Source organism: Triticum dicoccoides, chromosome 4A (genome assembly GCF_002162155.2).
Source record: "Triticum dicoccoides isolate Atlit2015 ecotype Zavitan chromosome 4A, WEW_v2.0, whole genome shotgun sequence".
Classification (NCBI taxonomy): domain Eukaryota; kingdom Viridiplantae; phylum Streptophyta; class Magnoliopsida; order Poales; family Poaceae; genus Triticum; species Triticum dicoccoides.
This window is the reverse complement of record NC_041386.1, coordinates 110,071,963-110,093,587: the sequence shown is the minus strand read 5'-3', so window position 1 is coordinate 110,093,587 and position 21,625 is coordinate 110,071,963.

The following is a 21,625-nucleotide window of genomic DNA, read 5'->3' as shown; positions in this document are numbered from 1 at the left end:
ATTGTTGTCAAGTCACGAAAAGGTTCCGACCTGCTCGCTGACCTCACCGAAACATTTGCCAACCTCAGAAGGTATGATATCAAGCTCAATCCATCAAAGTGCACATTTGGAGTTCCTGGTGGCAAGTTACTCGGTTTTCTCGTTTCCGAACGGGGAATCGACGCTAACCCAGAGAAGATTGGCACTATTCTCCGAATGAAACGCCCTGTGCGAGTGCACGATGTCCAGAAGCTTACTGGATGCTTGGCCGCATTAAGTCGATTCATCTCACGACTCGGTGAAAAGGCACTGCCTCTTTACCGACTGATGAAGAAGGCTGACAAGTTCGAGTGGACTCCAGAAGCTGATGCAGCGTTTGCCGAGCTAAAAGCTCTGCTCTCCACCCAGCCGGTGCTTGCTGCTCCAATCAGCAAAGAGCCTCTGTTGCTCTACATCGCAGCCACAGGACAAGTCGTCAGTACTGTGCTAACGGTCGAGCGGGAAGAAGAAGGAAAAGCTCTCAAAGTTCAGCGCCTAGTGTATTATTTGTCTGAAGTCTTGACTCCATCCAAGCAGAGATATCCTCATTATCAGAAGCTTGTGTATGGAATATACATGACCACAAAGAAGGTTGCTCATTATTTCTCTGACCATTCCATCACAGTCGTCAGCGACGCTCCACTATCAGAGATTTTGCACAACAGAGATGCAACTGGTCGAGTGGCCAAATGGGCGATTGAACTTCTTCCCCTTGATATCAAGTTTGAGGCAAAGAAAGCCATTAAGTCCCAGGCGATAGCAGATTTCCTCGCCGAGTGGATTGAACAACAGCAGCCGATTGAAGTTCACTCGGAGCATTGGACCATGTTTTTCGATGGCTCTAAGATGTTGAATGGTTCCGGTGCTGGGGTTGTCCTGGTTTCCCCCAGAGGAGATAAGCTCAGATATGTGCTCCAGATTCACTTTGATTCCTCCAACAATGAGGCAGAATATGAGGCCCTCCTATATGGGTTGCGCATGGCCATTTCACTCGGCGTCCGTCGCCTAATGGTCTATGGCGACTCTGATTTAGTGGTCAATCAGGTGATGAAAGAGTGGGACGTGAGAAGCCCAGCCATGACTGGATACTGCAATGCAGTGAGGAAGCTGGAGAAGAAGTTCGAGGGGTTGGAGCTCCATCATATACCCCGACTAAAAAATCAAGCAGCTGATGATCTAGCAAAGATAGGTTCCAAGAGAGAAGCCATTCCGAGTGGTGTGTTCTTGGAGCATATACACACTCCGTCAGTCAAAGAAGATCCTTTCACCGAAGAAACTCCGCAGCCCAAGAGCGCCACAGATCCGACTGAAGTTGAAGTCCCAGCGGTGGTCGACTTGATCATGGAGGTTTTGGTGGTCATTCCCGACTGGACGATTCCGTATGTCGCATATATCTTGAGGAAAGAGCTTCCGGAGGATGAGGAAGAGGCTCGGCAGATCGTCCGTCGATCTAAGGCCTTTACCGTAATCAAAGGACAATTATACAGAGAAAGCGCGACTGGAGTCGGTCAGAAGTGCATAACACCAGAAGAAGGTCGACTCATCCTCAATGATATTCACTCGGGGACCTGTGGTCATCATGCGTCCTCTCGGACCATCGTGGCCAAAGCATACCGAGCCGGATTTTACTGGCCCAAGGCGAATGAGATGGCAAAAGAGATAGTAGATAAGTGCGAGGGATGTCAGTTCTACTCGAATATGTCTCACAAGCCGGCGTCAGCTTTGAAGACCATCCCACTCGTCTGGCCTTTTGCAGTTTGGGGGCTGGACATGATCGGTCCTTTGAGAACAGGACGAAGTGGCTTCACGCATGTACTGGTGGCAGTCGACAAGTTCACCAAGTGGATCGAGGCTAAACCAATCAAGAGCCTTGACACCGGTACTGCTGTTAGCTTCATCAGGGAACTAATATTCAGATATGGAGTCCCGCACAGCATCATTATGGATAATGGGTCGAACTTTGACTCAGAGGAATTCAGAGCTTTCTGCGACTCCCAGGGCACACGGGTCGACTACGCATCAGTCGCCCATCCGCAGTCAAATGGACAAGCAGAGCGAGCTAATGGACTGATTCTCAAGGGACTGAAGCCTCGACTGATGCGTGATCTCAAACACGCGGCTGGAGCTTGGGTCGACGAACTTCCATCTGTACTCTGGGGTCTGCGGACCACGCCTAATCGGTCGACCGGAAGAACTCCATTCTTCTTGGTCTATGGAGCTGAAGCAGTCTTGCCGAGTGATCTTCTCCACAATGCTCCTCGAATTGAAATCTACAACGAAGCAGAAGCTGAACAAGCGCGGCAGGACGCAGTCGACCTTTTAGAGGAAGAAAGGGAGATGGCTCTGATCCGGTCGACCATCTACCAACAAGATCTGCGGCGTTTCCACGCCCGAAACATGAGAGGTCGAGCCTTCCAGGAAGGGGATTTGGTTCTCCGAGTGGATCAGCACAAACCAGACAAGCTTGCTCCTTCTTGGGAAGGCCCCTTCATCGTCACCAAGGTTCTCCACAACGGGGCGTACCGTCTTTACAACGTCGAGCATAATATCGACGAGCCCCGAGCTTGGAACGCGGAGCTACTCCGCCCGTTTTACACTTAAGCTTTATCACTCGGATGAGTTGCAATAAAGTACTTCTGTAGTTCATGGACCTCAAAATAATAAGTGTCATAGTTCCTCCATAATATCTGTCACTTTTTATTTTTTGTCCAATGAAATTCCCCTCAGTGGGTGACTTAGCTGCGAATCCGTTTCGCCTAAGTTTGTAAAAATCCTACCGAGTGGTGAGCCAGACTCCCACTCGGAGGCTTAGCCGCGAATCCGTTTCGCCTAAGTTATCAAAATCCTACCGAGTGGTGAGCCAGACTCCCACTCGGAGGCTTAGCTGCAGTCCAAGCACTCGCCTAAGTTGTGAAAATCCTACCGAGTGAAGAGCAATCCTCTCACTCGGAGGCTTAGCTGCAGCCTCGTGCTCGCCTAAGTTATCAAAATCCTACCGAGTGGTAAGCCAGCCTTCCACTCGGAGGCTTAGCTGCAGCCTCGTGCTCGCCTAAGTTATAAAAATCCTACCGAGTGAAGAGCAACCCTCTCACTCGGGGGCTTAGCTGCAGTCCAAGCACTCGCCTAAGTTGTGAAAATCCTACCGAGTGAAGAGCAACCCTCTCACTCGGGGGCTTAGCTGCAGCCCTGTGCTCGCCTAAGTTACAAAAATCCTACCGAGTGAAGAGCAACCCTCTCACTCGGGGGCTTAGCTGCAGTCCAAGCGCTCGCCTAAGGTATAAAAACCCTGCCAAGTGGAGAGCAACCCTCTCATTCGGAGGGCTTAGCTGCAGCCCAGTGCTCGTCTAAGTGGACTAAAGAATAAGTCGATTGCAGCACAGGCACCTTGCTTTGAACCTGCAAAAGACATTCCGAGCCGAAGGCAATCGTATTCAAGCACCAAATCCAAGTTTGAATCGACATCTAAAGGAACCGAAAGTGCTCAGGCGTCAAGCCTGTTAAGGTTTGTCGGTTACAATTTCACTCGGCATACCGAGGCAAATTTAAAGCGTCGAGCCAGAAGAAGTTTTTTACCCCTCCCGTGGAGGGCTGGAAGGTGCAACAAATTCATCAAGGTCAATCCCGTCGGCGATCCGAGTGGCAGCTGCAAGGAAAGTTTCCATAAAGGATCTGAAGTCGTGCTTCTTGGTATTGGCCACCCGAAGGGCCGCCAGCTTCTCTTCTCGCGCATCTTTGCAGTGGACTCGGGCCAGACACAGAGCGACATCTGCACCACACCGAGCCGAGGACTTCTTCCACTCCTGCACTCGACCAGGGATCGTGTTCAAGCGGGCCATCAGCGACTCAAGGTCATTCTGAAGTGTCTCCTCAGGCCAGAGCGTCGAGTCGATGCGAGATGTGGCGGCCTTCAGCCTTGTGAGATAGTCCACGACAGCTGCAACACGAGACTCCAGTCGGAAAACACCCATGGCAACTTCGTCGTTCACCGGAGAATTGACGGGGTCAAGGTTTGGCTCCAGTCGGCTGGTTTCTTCTTCAAAGTTTTGACAAAATTCTGCAAGGGTGATCACTAAGTCAAGGAGATAGTCGAATGGAAAAAGCCACAATTGGAAATATTTGCCAAACATGGAGGTCTACCTTCAAGCATAAGGAACAACTTTTTGGCAAGGCCACTCAGGAAGGCCTCCAGTTCAGTTTTCTTCTCAGTCATTTTGCTGACTTGGTCGGTCAGGGCAGCTTTGTCAGTTTTCAGTCGACTGACCTCCTTGTTGGCAATCCCAAGAGCAGCTTTCAGATTGGTATTGTCTTGTTCGAGCTTGGTAACTGAAGCTAACTTCTCGTCAGCAAGCTTGATCTTCTCAGCTAGCTCAAGGTCTTTCTTCTGCTGGGCCTCCCTTACCTTACCTGCAAGTTACAGCAAGATCAGATGCTGAAACAAGCAAGGGGAAAAGCAGTCGTCAGGGTCTCACCAAACATACCTTCGGTCTCCTCCTTTGCCTTTGTCAGCTTCTCCTGAACCAGCTTCAAGCTCAGCTCGACTTGAGTATGTTTTTGTTCCAGCTCTGAGTAGCGAGCCACAAGATCACAGGAGTTCTGTGAAGAACCAATCGACTAAATGTCAAATATAATTCACTTCCGTGTGAAAAAGGGATAAACACACGTTTCTAAGACTACAGCCAAATACAAGCATTCGACCGTAGTCTCGGGGACTACACCCAGTGGGTGCACTCAGCGTGCCCCCACTAATCCTGTTGAAGACAAAGTCGACCAGTCGACCTCAAAAAAAAAAGTGTGCGAGATGCATTCTCTAAGACTGTGATCAACTGCAAGCAGTCGACCACAGTCTCGGGGACTACACCCAGTGGGTGCACTCAGCGTGCCCCCACCGGTTTGTGAAATCCAGTCGACCAGTCGACTGACAGAAAGATTGACATCATAAAGCCTAAGGCCGACTGCCAGCAGTCGACCTTAGCCTTGGGGACTACACCCAGTGGGTGCACTCAGCGTGCCCCCACCGGTTTGTGAAATCCAGTCGACCAGTCGACTGACAGAAAGATTGACATCATAAAGCCTAAGGCCGACTGCCAGCAGTCGACCTTAGCCTTGGGGACTACACCCAGCGGGTGCACTCAGCGTGCCCCCGCTAACATGGAGTTTATTCGACACACCCAGTGGGTGATTACTATAAATTCCGGAAAAGAAAAGTTTTTGGTAGCATATCCAACAGAACAAACAGCGGTCGACTGACCTGGACATTGCTTTGGAGGGCAGAGCTGGCGTCATAAGCTGCCTGGCTCGCGTCCCGGATGGTCTTCAGCTGCTCCATCATGAGTCCCGCCTGGCGTATTGCCTCCTTCGCTGCGCCAGCTTGGTCCTCTGGGACGTGGTGCGTCGTGAAGAGGGAGGGCTGCTGAGCACTCGTCAGTGGATTTGCGAAGGACACCGTGTGTCGAGTGGTGTTCTCTTCTTCCACAGTCAGAATCTCAGGCGCCGTCACATCCTGAGGCACCTTACTGGCGGACGCTTTCCGACTCCTCCTGCGTGCCAGTGGTTCTTCATCCTCGTCGTCATCAGGGAGATTGATAACAGTATTGGGTGGAGCTGCGGAGAAGAATCAGGATCAGAGATCGCGAGTCAGTCGACTAAGAACGATGTTAAGAATACAATACCTGGGTTCGAAGTTGCTGCATCCTCCATCTCGTGGTCATTAGCCTGGGCCGAGGTCTCAGAAGTAGCAGCACTACAACTCCAAAGGATCAGTCGGCTAACTTCAGCGTCGACCAGAGATAAAGTTCACACAAAATGAGAAGACTCAAACGACACAATTACCCTGATATGGTGGGGATGGACACCTTCATCTTCGGCAGGAGCTTGGTCGGCTTTGGCGGAGCCCCCCTAGGCTGCTTCGGCGCCTTTTCAGTCGGCGCTGGAGAAGTGGTCCTAGGGCGCTTGGTTGACTGCGTCGCAACCCCCTTGCCACGTTCAGTCGAAGGGTCGTGGACGAGCTTCGACCGCCTTTCCGAGCGCGGTGGCACGACCTCCTCCTCTTCCTCCTCGTCTTCGGCGTCATCATCATCGCCGTCATCATCATCATCGTCGTCGTCGTCCCCTGCAACGTCCGAGTCCCATTCCTCCTCGTCCTGGCTCTCGCCCCCACTCGCCTCACCCTCCTCAGTCGGAGTTTGTGCCCCATTGGGCATCGAGTACAGCTCGGTGAGGGCCTAGCGGATATCAAGACAATGATCAGTCGACCAGTCGGCAGAGTGGACAGAGATGAATGCGACAAGAATGCAGTGGAGAGCAGGGCAAGTGTACCTTATTTGGATCACCGTTGTGGTCGAGTGGAGGAATCCTTCTGGCTCCGCGTGGGTTGTCCTTGTTTCCGGTGACGGCTGCCATCCATCTTTCCAGAGTGACATCGTCGACTGCTTCTGGATGGACTCTAGTCTCGTCTTCGGTCCCACAGTACAACCACATGCAGTGGCTCCGGAACTGGAGGGGCTGGATGCGACGCCTGAGGAAGACCTCCAGGAGATCCATGCCCATCACTCCCTCCCGAACCAACTGCACCACGCGCTCCATCAACATCTTCACATCAGCTTTCTCCTCCGGGATCAACTTCAGAGAGGAGGGCTTGTTCACTCGGTCCATGGTAAACTGTGGGAGTCCACTCGACTGTCCCGGCGTCGACTGGTCCCGGCAGTAGAACCAGGTCGACTGCCAGCCTCTGACTGACTCGGGAAAGGTCATGGGCGGAAAGGTGCTCTTGTTCCTCACCTGGATGCCCAAACCCCCACACATTTGGACGACTCGGGTCTTTTCGTCGCCTGGACTCGCCTTCTTCACGGTCTGAGAGCGACACGTGAATATATGCTTGAACAAACCCCAGTGCGGTCGACAGCCCAAGAAACCCTCACACATGGACACGAACGCGGCAAGATAGGCAATGGAGTTTGGGGTAAAGTGGTGGAGCTGCGCTCCGAAGAAGTTCAAAAAGCCACGAAAGAAAACACTCGGCGGCAAGGAAAACCCACGATCCAGATGGGTGGCCAAAAGCACACACTCACCCTCTTCTGGCTGAGGCTGCCACTCCTTCCCCGGAAGCCTCGCAGCTCCGTGGGGGATCAAGCCCTCGTTGGCCATGTCGAGAATGTCATTCTCAGTGATGGTCGACTGGATCCAGTCTCCTTGGACCCAGCCTTTCGGCAGGCGGGATCTGGACGAGGACCCTCCGCGGCTGGTGGATCTCCCCTTCGCCTTCTCCGACGCCGACGCCTTCTTTGCACGCTCCAGCGCCGCCGTCTTCTCCTTGGCCATGGTCGCCGGCGAGATGCGCGAAGGGAAGTGGTGCGGGGGCGAGAGCGAGCACGCTGAGCAGGGAGGAAGGAAGCAGAGAGAGGGGAAGAATGCTAAGGCGCAGCACAGAAATCCTCGCCGGGCACATTTATAAGGTCCCTTCCGAGTGGATGACAGGTGGGCCCGGTCGATCTAATCATATCTGGAACAGTTATGCAGACGGGATACGTGGCGAAAAAGGCGGCGCGGAGATCGAGGCGTCCATGCCCCGTCCCATCCGAACGCCGCGGTCCGCCCCGCTTCGCGCGCGCCCCAAAATTTCGCATCCCGCGGAATCCGCGAGCAACAAATCAGTCTGTCAGGCGCGGTGTTTCCGGCGATCCGTCGCTCGGAGATCGTCGAAGCCTGAAAGATCACTCGACGCAAAAACAGAATGGATCAAGTCGACTGAAGGCAAGTTGTTTCCTGTCGACAAAGGGATTCTTTGGTCCAGAACAGCGCACAACCGGAGCACCAAGATTAATCGGAAACGACATCAACTCCTTCTTCACTCGAAGCCTCAATCCATTCGGGGGCTAATGATGGGGTTATGTACCTAGGGTAGGGTCATGGACCTGATCCAAGTAACTTACCCCAGGACATCCTTAGAAGAGGTCGCCTTCCAGTCGACCAACGAGGATTCACTCGACTGGCCTGAAGGACTCGACCACGAAGACTCACTCGACCACCAGGAGGTCAAGAGGCACTCTGCACTGCAACGGCCTGTAATCAAGTAGACTTTATGATAGTAAAGGCACTTTATGTGGGGCGTTACCAGTAACGCCCCAGACTTAACTCACCTTAAACCCTCTCCTGCGTGGGCTGGCTAGGGTCCTGGCGCACTCTATATAAGCCACCCTCCTCCACAGGCAGAAGGGTTCGGCACCTTGTAATTCATACATTCATAATCCACTCGACCGCCTCCGGGCTCCGAGACGTAGGGGTGTTACTTCTTCTGAGAAGGGCCTGAACTCGTACATCCTTTGTGCTTACAACCTCTCCATAGCTAGGACCTTGCCTCTCCATACCTACCCCCCACTCTACTGTCAGGCCTAGAACCACGACAGCTACTTGATGCGCCGCAAGTCACCCGTGGCCGGCGGGCGGTCACGGGTGCCCTGGAAGTTGGCGACAAAACGCTTGCGCATCTCGCCCCAGGTGGAGATTGATCCTGCGAGCAGGTTCAAGAGGCATGAGCGTGCGCCATCTTTGAGGGCCATAGGGAACCAATTCTCCATGACCTTCTCATCGCCGTTGGCCGCCTCGATGCTTAGCTCATAGAGCTGTAGGAACTCCGCGGGGTTGGGGGTTCCGTCGTAGCACGGAGGCAGGTCCGCTTTGAACTTGCCGGGCCAAACGACGTTGCGTAGCTCGGGAGTGAAGGCGCGGTAGCTTGCTGTGGTCACCAGAGCCCGTCGTGGAGGCGGAGCCTGACCTTGATATCCACGCGCCGCCGGCGCAGGCGGCGCGTGGTTTTGACGCAGCGGTGCCGGTAGCGCAGGAGCACTTTCTTGTGGCCCCAAGACTTCCTGGCAGCTTTCTTCGTGCGTGGGCGCCCAACGCGGCGGGTCACGCCGCGAGACCGCGCGTCTTGGTGCGAGGGGGTTGTCTTGGTGTGAAGGTGGTGGAGGAGCTCCGTGGGCGACGTCACCCGCCACTGGAGGTGGTCGAGGTAGAGAAAGGGACGGTGCAGGATAGATGCCAGCGACACTGATGAGCTCGGCGATGCGGTCCAGCCAATCATCGTAGAGGTCGTCGACCGGGTGATAGCGCATGATCTCGCGCGCCATGAGCAGCATGGTCTGCGCGTCCGTGGGCGTGCGACGAGCATGGGACAATGAACCGGCCGGAGTCAGCGACGGGGTGGTGGTGCGTCCATCCCACCGCACAAAAGGGTGCAGTGATGAAGCTTGCTGCTCGTTCGCTGCCGGGCCAGTGGCAGCGTTGGCAGCGGGTGATGGAGAACGATGGGGAGGTCCGGCAACGGGCGCCGTCTGAGTGACGCGGGCGGCAAGGGTGGTGCGGCACTCAGCACGGGCTCGGCGAGCGTCAGACATGGATGCGATGGAGCAGTGGAACGCAGATCAATGGAAGAAAAGGCTTCAGCACACCCCTACCTGGCGCGCCAAATGTCGGATTATGGGTTCCGGCAAACCGTTGAGGTTCAAATACTGGGGTGCACACGAAGATCTCTCTTCCCCGCGAGCCCACTCTCGCAACGATCTCTAAGCCTAGCTCGCCGAACCCGAAGAACAAGGGACACAAGGGTTTATACTGGTTCGGGCCACAGTACAAGGGAAGAACAACCTCCTGAGGAGCGGTGTTCTTGAGCTTGATGAGCTTGTATGTGCGAGGGTGGTCTGAATGATCCGTCCCCTCCATATGGTGGTGGTTGGTCCTATTTATAGAGGCCTTGGTCCTCTTCCCAAATATTAGGCGGGAAGGGATCCCTGTCAGGACCCCGATTCCAAGTCACATCGATCTAGCTGGTAACACCTCATATCACTTTGCAGTCTCACGCACGGTATTCCCACGGGTGTCGCCTTACCATGGCCCAGGACCGTTTGCACCTTTTGGCTCACGTATATGATAGTGTCGCTAGCATCCATATGATAGAGAACCCGGGCCGACATGGCTAGTCATGAACCCAAAGCGGCACTAACCTATGGGGACAGGCATACATGAATCACATGGAGCATACCGGTCAGCAGCGTGTGAATCCGGGTTGTAGCACTGGGATAACAGGACTCCGGGAACCCAGGCTGTAGAAGGCTAGGCAGGACACAGGAACGAAGTGAAACACATGGCAGTCAGTCAAGTGTTCTGGAGCAGTAGTGCTGGGCTAGCAGGACTCCGGTGAACCGGGCTGTAGCGGACTACTATGGCTCATGGAAGCACAAGACTGCATTTCCCCATAAGAGAGGCTACCAAGGATAAACAACTAGGTTGTCGGATCCCACACATACCAAGCATTTCAATCATACAGACAATATGCTCGATATGTGTAAATAAAACATGGCATCACAACATAACTCTACAACTCAAGCATTTATTCATTAGGCTCCGAGGAGCGAGATATTACAAACATGGGTCTCATGACCCAACAATCATAACATACAACTCAAAGCACAAGCGGAAGCTTAACATGTCTGAGTACAGACATCAACAAATGAAAAAGGCTGAGAAGCCTGACTATCTACCAGATCCTACCGAGGGCACAAGATCGTAGTTGAGGTATCAAGCTAAACGTCGACGTCCACACGGAACTACTAGCGAGACTGAAGTCTCTATGCAAAACATAAAATAAGCAAACGTGAGTACAAATGTACCCAGCAAGACTTACATCAGAATTAACTACATATGCATCGGTATCAACAAGGGGGGGGGGCGTGGTGGAGTTTAACTGCAGCAAGCCAGCTTTGACTCAGTGGCTAACCTGAACTACGACTGCAAGCAACTCTTTTGAGCCAGCTTTAACTTCAAGTTATCTATGAACTGCATAGGCAACCAAGCAGTCCTTTACCGCAGACACGGCTATTCGAATAGATGATGTTAACCCTTCAGGGGTGTACTTCTTCATACACGCTCTCACCACTTACCGTTGTTTACACGACATGTACTCGACAACCTTCAAGCGGAAGCCCAACGAAGGTGTCGGCCACAGTCTACCTAAACACTCAAGTCTCTAGTCCAGGTTTATCGCCTATCCAGGTTCCATCTGGAGGGAGTCCGGCCGAGGTTTCCACATACGGCCCCGAACAATGTGAACAGGGTTCCCGAGACACCAAACGGGTGACTCGGTACATCGTGCCACGGTGTATCTACCGCATCATAGCCCACCCCTAGGGTCAGCGCTACGCACGGCCGCCAACACATAACCTACAAACACCAGAAACTATTTGCAACTCCTGGACAGAGTACTAGGGTGGTTAAGAAGCCGAGAGGGTCAATTAAGGATCCCAATGCATGGTAGTAACTGATTCTTAAATCACACATACAGATCTCGGTGCTTAAGGACGGTTCCAATGAAACAACCCACCATGTACTCCTACATGGCCTCTCATCGATACCTTTACCAAATCATATTCAACACACTTAGCACACACACAGTAGGACATGTTCACAACTTTCCAATTCGTCCCCGATGAATCAGACCTGACACAACTCTAAGCAATAGCAGGCATGACAAACAAGCATGAATGAGTAGGCACAACAGGGCTCAAACAACTCCTACTCATGCTAGTGGGTTTCATCTATTTACTATGGCAATGACAGGTCATGCAGAGGATAAGGGGTTCAACTACCGCAGCAAGTAACAGATGAATCATTGTTGTCCTAATGCAGTAAAAGAGAGCCGTAGCGAGAGAATGGGATTGTATCGGAATAAACAAGGGGATTTGCTTGCCTGGCACTTCTGAAGATAGTATAGTTCTTCATCGGTGTCATCGAACTCATCGTCGGAACCACGTCTATCAAGAGGGGACAAATACCGGCAAACAAAGAGGAACGCAATCAATGCAATGCAACAATTATGATGCATGATAAAGTCATGGCAATATGATGTTGATTGAGCTAATGCAACTAGCAATCATATTAAATGAAGTTGGTTTGAACCAAGGGTTCAAATTCAAACTCCATATGTGCTTATTTAAATGTCAATACGCAAATTGCCCTATACAGCGACCCTAGGTTGTTCAAACATGCATGCAAATGCCATAAACAGATTCCTTGAATTTTTCTGATAATTTGTCATATATAATTTATTTCATTCTGAGTTATAGATTATTTTCTATGATTTTTGGAAGTTTAGGGGATTTTTTGAAAATAAATAAATCATTTAGATTTATTTAAAATTGAAGGAAATATGCCCTCGAGGCAATAATGATGTTATTGTTTTATTTCCTTATATCATGATAAATGTTTATTATTCATGCTAGAATTGTATTATCCGGATACATAATACCGTTGTGAATACATAGACAAACCAAACGTCACTAGTATGCCTCTACTTGACTAGCTCATTAATCAAAGATGGTTATGTTTCCTAACCATAGACATGTGTTGTCATTTGATTAACGGGATCACATTATTAGGAGAATGATGTGATTGACATGACCCATTCCATTAGCTTAGCACCCGATCGTTTAGAATGTTGCTATTGCTTTCTTCATGACTTATACATGTTCCTATGACTATGAGATTATGCAACTCCCGTTTGCCGGAGGAACACTTTGTGTGCTACCAAATGTCACAACGTAACTGGGTGATTATAAAGGAGCTCTACAGGTGTCTCCAAAGGTACATGTTGGGTTGGCGTATTTTGAGATTAGGATTTGTCACTCCGATTGTCGGAGAGGTATCTCCGGGCCCTCTTGGTAATGCACATCACATAAGCCTTGCAAGCATTTCAACTAATGAGTTAGTTGCGAGATGATGTATTACAAAACGAGTAAAGAGACTTGCCGGTAACAAGACTGAACTAGGTATTGAGATACCGACGATCGAATCTCGGGCAAGTAAAATACCGATGACAAAGGGAACAACGTATGTTGTTATGCGGTCTGACCGATAAAGATCTTCGTAGAATATGTACGAGCCAATATGAGCATCCAGGTTCCGCTATTGGTTATTGACCGGAGACGTGTCTCGGTCATGTCTACATTGTTCTCGAACCCGTAGGGTCCGCACGCTTAAGGTTTTGATGACAGTTATATTGTGAGTTTATGAGTTTTGATGTACCGAAGTTAGTTCGGAGTCCCGGATGTGATCACGGACATAACGAGGAGTCTCGAAATGGTCGAGACATAAAGATTGATATATTAGACGGCAATATTCGGACACCGGAAGTGTTCCGGGTGATTTTGGAGAAAACCGGAGGGCCGGAGGGTTACCGGAACCCTACCGGGAGAAGTAATGGGCCATATGGGCCTTAGTGGAGAGAGAGAGGGGGGCAGCCAGGGTGGGCCGCACGCCTCCTCCCCCCTGGTCCGAATTGGACTAGGAGAGGGGGGGCGGCGCCCCCCTTTCCTTCTCCCTCCCCACTTCCTTCCCCCTCCTAGTAGGAGTCCTACTCCTACTAGGAGGAGGACTCCTCCTGGCGCGCCAATAGGGGCCGGCCAGCCTCCTCCCCTTGCTCCTTTATATATGGGGGCAGGGGGCACCCCTAGAAACACAAGTTGATCCACGTGATCATATTCTTAGCCGTGTGCGGTGCCCCCTTCCACCATAATCCTCGATAATATTGTAGCGGTGCTTAGGCGAAGCCCTGCGCCGGTAGTACATCAAGATCGTCACCACGCCGTCGTGCTGGCGGAACTCTACCCCGACACTTTGCTGGATCGGAGTCCGGGGATCATCATCGAGCTGAACGTGTGCTAAAACTCGGAGGTGCCGTAGTTTCGGTGCTTGATCGGTCGGGCCGTGAAGACGTACGACTGCATCAACCGCATTGTGCTAACGCTTCCGCTGTCGGTCTACAAGGGTATGTAGATCACACTCTCGCCTCTCGTTGCTATACATCACCATGATCTTGTGTGTGCGTACGAAAATTTTGAAATTACTACGTTCCCCAACAGTGGCATTCGAGCCTGGTTTTATGCGTTGATGTTATATGCACGAGTAGAATACAAGTGAGTTGTGGGCGATATAAGTCATACTGCTTACCAGCATGTCATACTTTGGTTCGGCGGTATTGTTGGACGAAGCGGCCCGGACCGACATTACGCGTACGCTTACGCGAGACCGGTTCTCCCGACGTGCTTTGCACAAAGGTGGCTAGCGGGTGACAGTTTCTCCAACTTTATTGAACCGAGTGTGGCTACGCCCGGTCCTTGCGAAGGTTAAAACAACACCAATTTGACAAACTATCGTTGTGGTTTTGATGCGTAGGTAATATTGGTTCTTGCTTAAGCCCGCAGCAGCCACGTAAAACTTGCAACAACAAAGTAGAGGACGTCTAACTTGTTTTTGCAGGGCATGTTGTGATGTGATATGGTCAAGACATGATGCTAAATTTTATTGTATGAGATGATCATGTTTTGTAACCAAGTTATCGGCAACTGGCAGGAGCCATATGGTTGTCGCTTTATTGTATGCAATGCAATTGCGCTGTAATGCTTCACTTTATCACTAAGCGGTAGCGATAGTCGTGGAAGCATAAGATTGGCGAGACGACAACGATGCTACGATGGTGATCAAGGTGTCGCGCCGGTGACGATGGTGATCATGACGGTTCTTCGAAGATGGAGATCACAACCACAAGATGATGATGGCCATATCATATCACTTATATTGATTGCATGTGATGTTTATCTTTTATGCATCTTATCTTTCTTTGATTGATGGTAGCATTTTAAGATGATCTCTCACTAATTATCAAGAAGTGTTCTCCCTGAGTATGCACCATTGTGAAAGTTCTTCGTGCTGAGACACCACGTGATGATCGGGTGTGACAGGCTCTACGTTCAAATACAACGGGTACAAAACAGTTGCACACGCAGAATACTCAGGTTATACTTGACGAGCCAAGCATATACAGATATGGCCTCGGAACATGGAGACCGAAAGGCCGAGCGTGAATCATATAGTAGATATGATCAACATAGCGATGTTCACCAATGAAACTACTCCATCTCACGTGATGATCGGACATGGTTTAGTTGATTTGGATCACGTAATCACTTAGAGGATTAGAGGGATGTCTATCTAAGTGGGAGTTCTTTAGTAATATGATTAATTGAACCTAAATTTATCATGAACTTAGTACCTAATAATATCTTGCTTGTTTATGTTTGATTGTAGATAGATGGCCCGTGCTGTTGTTCCGTTGAATTTTAATGCGTTCCTTGAGAAAGCAAAGTTGAAAGATGATGGTAGCAATTACACGGACTGGGTCCGTAACTTGAGGATTATCCTCATTGCTGCACAGAAGAATTACGTCCTGGAAGCACCGCTGGGTGCCAGGCCTGCTGCTGGAGCAACACCAGATGTTATGAACGTCTGGCAGAGCAAAGCTGATGACTACTCAATAGTTCAGTGTGCCATGCTTTACGGCTTAGAATCGGGACTTCGACGACGTTTTGAACATCATGGAGCATATGAGATGTTCCAGGAGTTGAAGTTAATATTTCAAGCAAATGCCCGGATTGAGAGATATGAAGTCTCCAATAAGTTCTATAGCTGCAAGATGGAGGAGAACAGTTCTGTCAGTGAGCATATACTCAAAATGTCTGGGTATAATAATCACTTGATTCAATTGGGAGTTAATCTTCCAGATGATTGCGTCATTGACAGAATTCTCCAATCACTGCCACCAAGCTACAAGAGCTTCGTGATGAACTATAATATGCAAGGGATGAATAAGACTATTCCCGAGCTCTTCGCAATGCTGAAAGCTGCGGAGGTAGAAATCAAGAAGGAGCATCAAGTGTTGATGGTCAATAAGACCACTAGTTTCAAGAAAAAGGGCAAAGGGAAGAACAAGGGGAACTTCAAAAAGAACAACAAGCAAGTTGCTACTCAAGAGAAGAAACCCAAAACTGGACCTAAGCCTGAAACTGAGTGCTTCTACTGCAAGCAGACTGGTCACTGGAAGCGGAACTGCCCCAAGTATTTGGCGGATAAGAAGGATGGCAAGGTGAACAAAGGTATATGTGATATACATGTTATTGATGTGTACCTTACTAATGCTCGCAGTAGCACCTGGGTATTTGATACTGGTTCTGTTGCTAACATTTGCAACTCGAAACAGGGACTACAGATCAAGCGAAGATTGGCTAAGGACGAGGTGACGATGCACGTGGGAAATGGTTCCAAAGTCGATGTGATCGCGGTCGGCACGCTACCTCTACATCTACCTTCGGGATTAGTATTAGACCTAAATAATTGTTATTTGGTGCCAGCGTTAAGCATGAACATTATATCTAGATCTTGTTTGATGCGAGACGGTTATTCATTTAAATCAGAGAATAATGGTTGTTCTATTTATATGAGTAATATATTTTATGGTCATGCACCCTTAAAGAGTGGTCTATTCTTATTAAATCTCGATAGTAGTGACACACATATTCATAATGTTGAAACCAAAAGATGCAGAGTTGATAATGATAGTACAACTTCTTTGTGGCACTGCCGTTTGGGTCATATCGGTGTAAAGCGCATGAAGGAACTCCATACTGATGGGCTTTTGGAACCACTTGATTATGAATCACTTGGTACTTGCAAACCGTGCCTTATGGGTAAGATGACAAAAACAACGTTCTCCGGTACTATGGAGAGAGCAACAGATTTGTTGGAAATCATACATACAGATGTATGTGGTCCGATGATTGTTGAGGCTCGTGGCGGATATCGTTATTTTCTCACCTTCACAGATGACTTAAGCAGATATGGGTATATCTACTTAATGAAACATAAGTCTGAAACATTTGAAAAATTCAAAGAATTTCAGAGTGAAGTTGAAAATAATCGTAACAAGAAAATAAAATTCCTGCGATCTGATCGTGGAGGAGAATATTTGAGTTATGAGTTTGGTGTACATTTGAAACAATGCGGAATAGTTTCGCAACTCACGCCACCCGGAACACCACAGCGTAATGGTGTGTCCGAATGTCGTAATCGTACTTTACTAGATATGGTGCGATCTATGATGTCTCTTACTGATTTACCACTATCGTTTTGGGGTTATGCTCTAGAGACGACCGCATTCACGTTAAATAGGGCACGATCAAAATCCGTTGAGACGACGCCTTATGAACTATGGTTTGGCAAGAAACCAAAGTTGTCGTTTCTGAAAGTTTGGGGTTGCGATGCTTATGTGAAAAAGCTTCAACCTGATAAGCTCGAACCCAAATCGGAGAAATGTGTCTTCATAGGATATCCAAAGGAAACTATTGGATACACCTTCTATCACAGATCCGAAGGCAAAACTTTTGTTGCTAAATTCGGAAACTTTCTAGAGAAGGAGTTTCTCTCGAAAGAAGTGAGTGGGAGGAAAGTAGAACTTGATGAGGTAACTGTACCTGCTCCATTATTGGAAAGTAGTACATCACAGAAACCAGTTTCTGTGACACCTACACCAATTAGTGAGGAAGCTAATGATGATGATCATGAAGCTTCAGAACAAGATACTAATGAACCTCGTAGATCAACCAGAGTAAGATCCGCACCAAAGTGGTACGGTAATACTGTTCTGGAAGTCATGCTACTAGATCATGATGAACCTACGAACTATGGAGAAGCGATGGTGAGCCCAGATTCCGCAAAATGGCTTGAAGCCATGAAATCTGAGATGGGATCCATGTATGAGAACAAAGTATGGACTTTGGTTGACTTGCCCAATGATCGGCAAGCAATTGAGAATAAATGGATCTTTAAGAAGAAGACTGACGCTGATGGTAATGTTACTGTCTACAAAGCTCGACTTGTCGCAAAAGGTTTTCGACAAGTTCAAGGGATTGACTACGATGAGACCTTCTCACCCGTAGCGATGCTTAAGTCTGTCCGAATCATGTTAGCAATTGCCGCATTTTATGATTATGATATTTGGCAGATGGATGTCAAAACTGCATTCCTGAATGGATTTCTGCAAGAAGAGTTGTATATGATGCAACCAGAAGGTTTTGTCGATCCAAAGGGAGCTAACAAAGTGTGCAAGCTCCAGTGATCCATTTATGGACTGGTGCAAGCCTCTCGGAGTTGGAATAAACACTTTGATAGTGTGATCAAAGCATTTGGTTTTGTACAGACTTTTGGAGAAGCCTGTATTTACAAGAAAGTGAGTGGGAGCTCTGTAGCATTTCTGATATTATATGTAGATGACATATTACTAATCGGAAATGATATAGAATTTCTGGATAGCATAAAGGGATACTTGAATAAGAGTTTTTCAATGAAAGACCTCGGTGAAGCTGCTTACATATTGGGCATTAAGATCTATAGAGACAGATCAAGACGCTTAATTGGACTTTCACAGAGCACATACCTTGACAAAGTTTTGAAAAAGTTCAAAATGGATCAAGCAAAGAAAGGAATCTTGCCTGTGTTACAAGGTGTGAAATTGAGTAAGACTCAATGCCCGACCAATGCAGAAGATAGAGAGAAAATGAAAGATGTTCCCTATGCTTCAGCCATAGGCTCTATCATGTATGCAATGCTGTGTACCAGACCTGATGTGTGTCTTGCTATAAGTCTAGCAGGCAGGTACCAAAGTAATCCAGGAGTGGATCACTGGACAGCGGTCAAGAACATCCTAAAATACCTGAAAAGGACTAAGGATATGTTTCTCATATATGGAGGTGACAAAGAGCTCATCGTAAATGGTTACGTTGATGCAAGCTTTGACACTGATCCGGGCAATTCTAAATCGCAAACCGGATACATGTTTACATTAAACGGTGGAGCTGTCAGTTGGTGCAGTTCTAAACAAAGCGTTATGGCGGGATCTACATGTGAAGCGGAGTACATAGCTGCTTCGGAAGCAGCAAACGAAGGAGTCTGGATGAAGGAGTTCATATCCGATCTAGGAGTCATACCTAGTGCATCGGGTCCAATGAAAATCTTTTGTGACAATACTGGTGCAATTGCCTTGGCAAAGGAATCCAGATTTCACAAGAGAACCAAGCACATCAAGAGACGCTTCAATTCCATCCGGGATCTAGTCCAGGTGGGAGACATAGAGATTTGCAAGATACATACGGATCTGAATGTAGCAGACCCGTTGACTAAGCCTCTTCCACGAGCAAAACATGATCAGCACCAAAGCTCCATGGGTGTTAGAATCATTACTGTGTAATCTAGATTATTGACTCTAGTGCAAGTGGGAGACTGAAGGAAATATTCCCTAGAGGCAATAATAATGTTATTATTTTATTTCCTTATATCATGATAAATGTTTATTATTCATGCTAGAATTGTATTATCCGGATACATAATACTTGTGTGAATACATAGACAAACCAAACGTCAATAGTATGCCTCTACTTGACTAGCTCATTAATCAAAGATGGCTATGTTTCCTAACCATAGACATGTGTTGTCATTTGATTAACGGGATCACATTATTAGGAGAATGATGTGATTGACATGACCCATTCCATTAGCTTAGCACCCGATCGTTTAGAATGTTGCTATTGCTTTCTTCATGACTTATACATGTTCCTATGACTATGAGATTATGCAACTCCCGTTTGCCGGAGGAACACTTTGTGTGCTACCAAATGTCACAACGTAACTGGGTGATTATAAAGGAGCTCTACAGGTGTCTCCAAAGGTACATGTTGGGTTGGCGTATTTTGAGATTAGGATTTGTCACTCCGATTGTCGGAGAGGTATCTCCGGGCCCTCTTGGTAATGCACATCACATAAGCCTTGCAAGCATTTCAACTAATGAGTTAGTTGCGAGATGATGTATTACAAAACGAGTAAAGAGACTTGCCGGTAACAAGACTGAACTAGGTATTGAGATACCGACGATCGAATCTCGGGCAAGTAAAATACCGATGACAAAGGGAACAACGTATGTTGTTATGCGGTCTGACCGATAAAGATCTTCATAGAATATGTACGAGCCAATATGAGCATCCAGGTTCCGCTATTGGTTATTGACCGGAGACGTGTCTCGGTCATGTCTACATTGTTCTCGAACCCGTAGGGTCCGCACGCTTAAGGTTTTGATGACAGTTATATTGTGAGTTTATGAGTTTTGATGTACCGAAGTTAGTTCGGAGTCCCGGATGTGATCACGGACATAACGAGGAGTCTCGAAATGGTCGAGACATAAAGATTGATATATTAGACGGCAATATTCGGACACCGGAAGTGTTCCGGGTGATTTTGGAGAAAACCGGAGGGCCGGAGGGTTACCGGAACCCTACCGGGAGAAGTAATGGGCCATATGGGCCTTAGTGGAGAGAGAGAGGGGGGCAGCCAGGGTGGGCCGCACGCCTCCTCCCCCCTGGTCCGAATTGGACTAGGAGAGGGGGGGCGGCGCCCCCCTTTCCTTCTCCCTCCCCACTTCCTTCCCCCTCCTAGTAGGAGTCCTACTCCTACTAGGAGGAGGACTCCTCCTGGCGCGCCAATAGGGGCCGGCCAGCCTCCTCCCCTTGCTCCTTTATATATGGGGGCAGGGGGCACCCCTAGAAACACAAGTTGATCCACGTGATCATATTCTTAGCCGTGTGCGGTGCCCCCTTCCACCATAATCCTCGATAATATTGTAGCGGTGCTTAGGCGAAGCCCTGCGACGGTAGTACATCAAGATCATCACCAGGCCGTCGTGCTGACGTAACTCTACCCCGACAATTTGCTGGATCGGAGTCCGAGGATCATCATTGAGCTGAACGTGTGCTAAAACTCGGAGGTGCCGTAGTTTCGGTGCTTGATCCATCGGGCCGTGAAGACGTACGACTACATCAAACGCGTTGTGCTAACGCTTCCGCTGTCGGTCTACAAGGGTACGTAGATCACACTCTCCCCTCTCGTTGCTATACATCACCATGATCTTGCGTGTGCGTAGGAAAATTTTGAAATTACTACGTTCCCCAACAAAAATACAGAAAAGCATTTACTGCGTTAGCCTTGCATCATGCTGACGTCAGCAGGTCAACAGGGGCGGTCCAGGTCAAACCTGACCTATGGGTCCCGCGTGTAAGTGTCATCACTAACTTCACAGAGTTAGTTAGTGTTAGATTAAGCACTAATCTAAGTTAATTAGCACTAAACTAAACCTAACTAAAAATTAACAGGGCGGGCCCACGCGTCAGTGACCCTGTGGGTCAAACAGGGTTCAAACACGGGTCAACTCACCGGAGTTGACCCGCGGCTCGTCGCCGGCAGAGCCAGAGGCGGCGGAGGGCGTCGAGTTTGCTCCTCTGGCGACCAAACAAGTGGTGGAGGGGCTCTGCGTGGAGCTGGTGCTCATCCGCATCCAAAGGAGCAAGCAGCAGTGGCTGGGGTGGTCTACAGCGCTGACGGCTTCGAGCTTTGCGGCGGCCGGAGCTCGGGAACCGATGAAAATGACGACATCGTGCACGGGGGGTCAACGGGTAGCACCTAAGGTTTCTACGGGCTCTCACAATGCTAACGGGCATAAGAACATGATCGATTGGCCACCGAAGCCTCGTCGGCGACGAGCTCGTGCGGTAGCGTGCTTCGGTCATCAAGGGGGCGACGGCTACGGCGATCAAACGGAGCAGGGGAGAGGGGAAACGATGGCGGAGCTCACAGCGATCACGAAGAGGGGCTCAGCTTGCTCGGGGACGGCTTGGCGACGGCG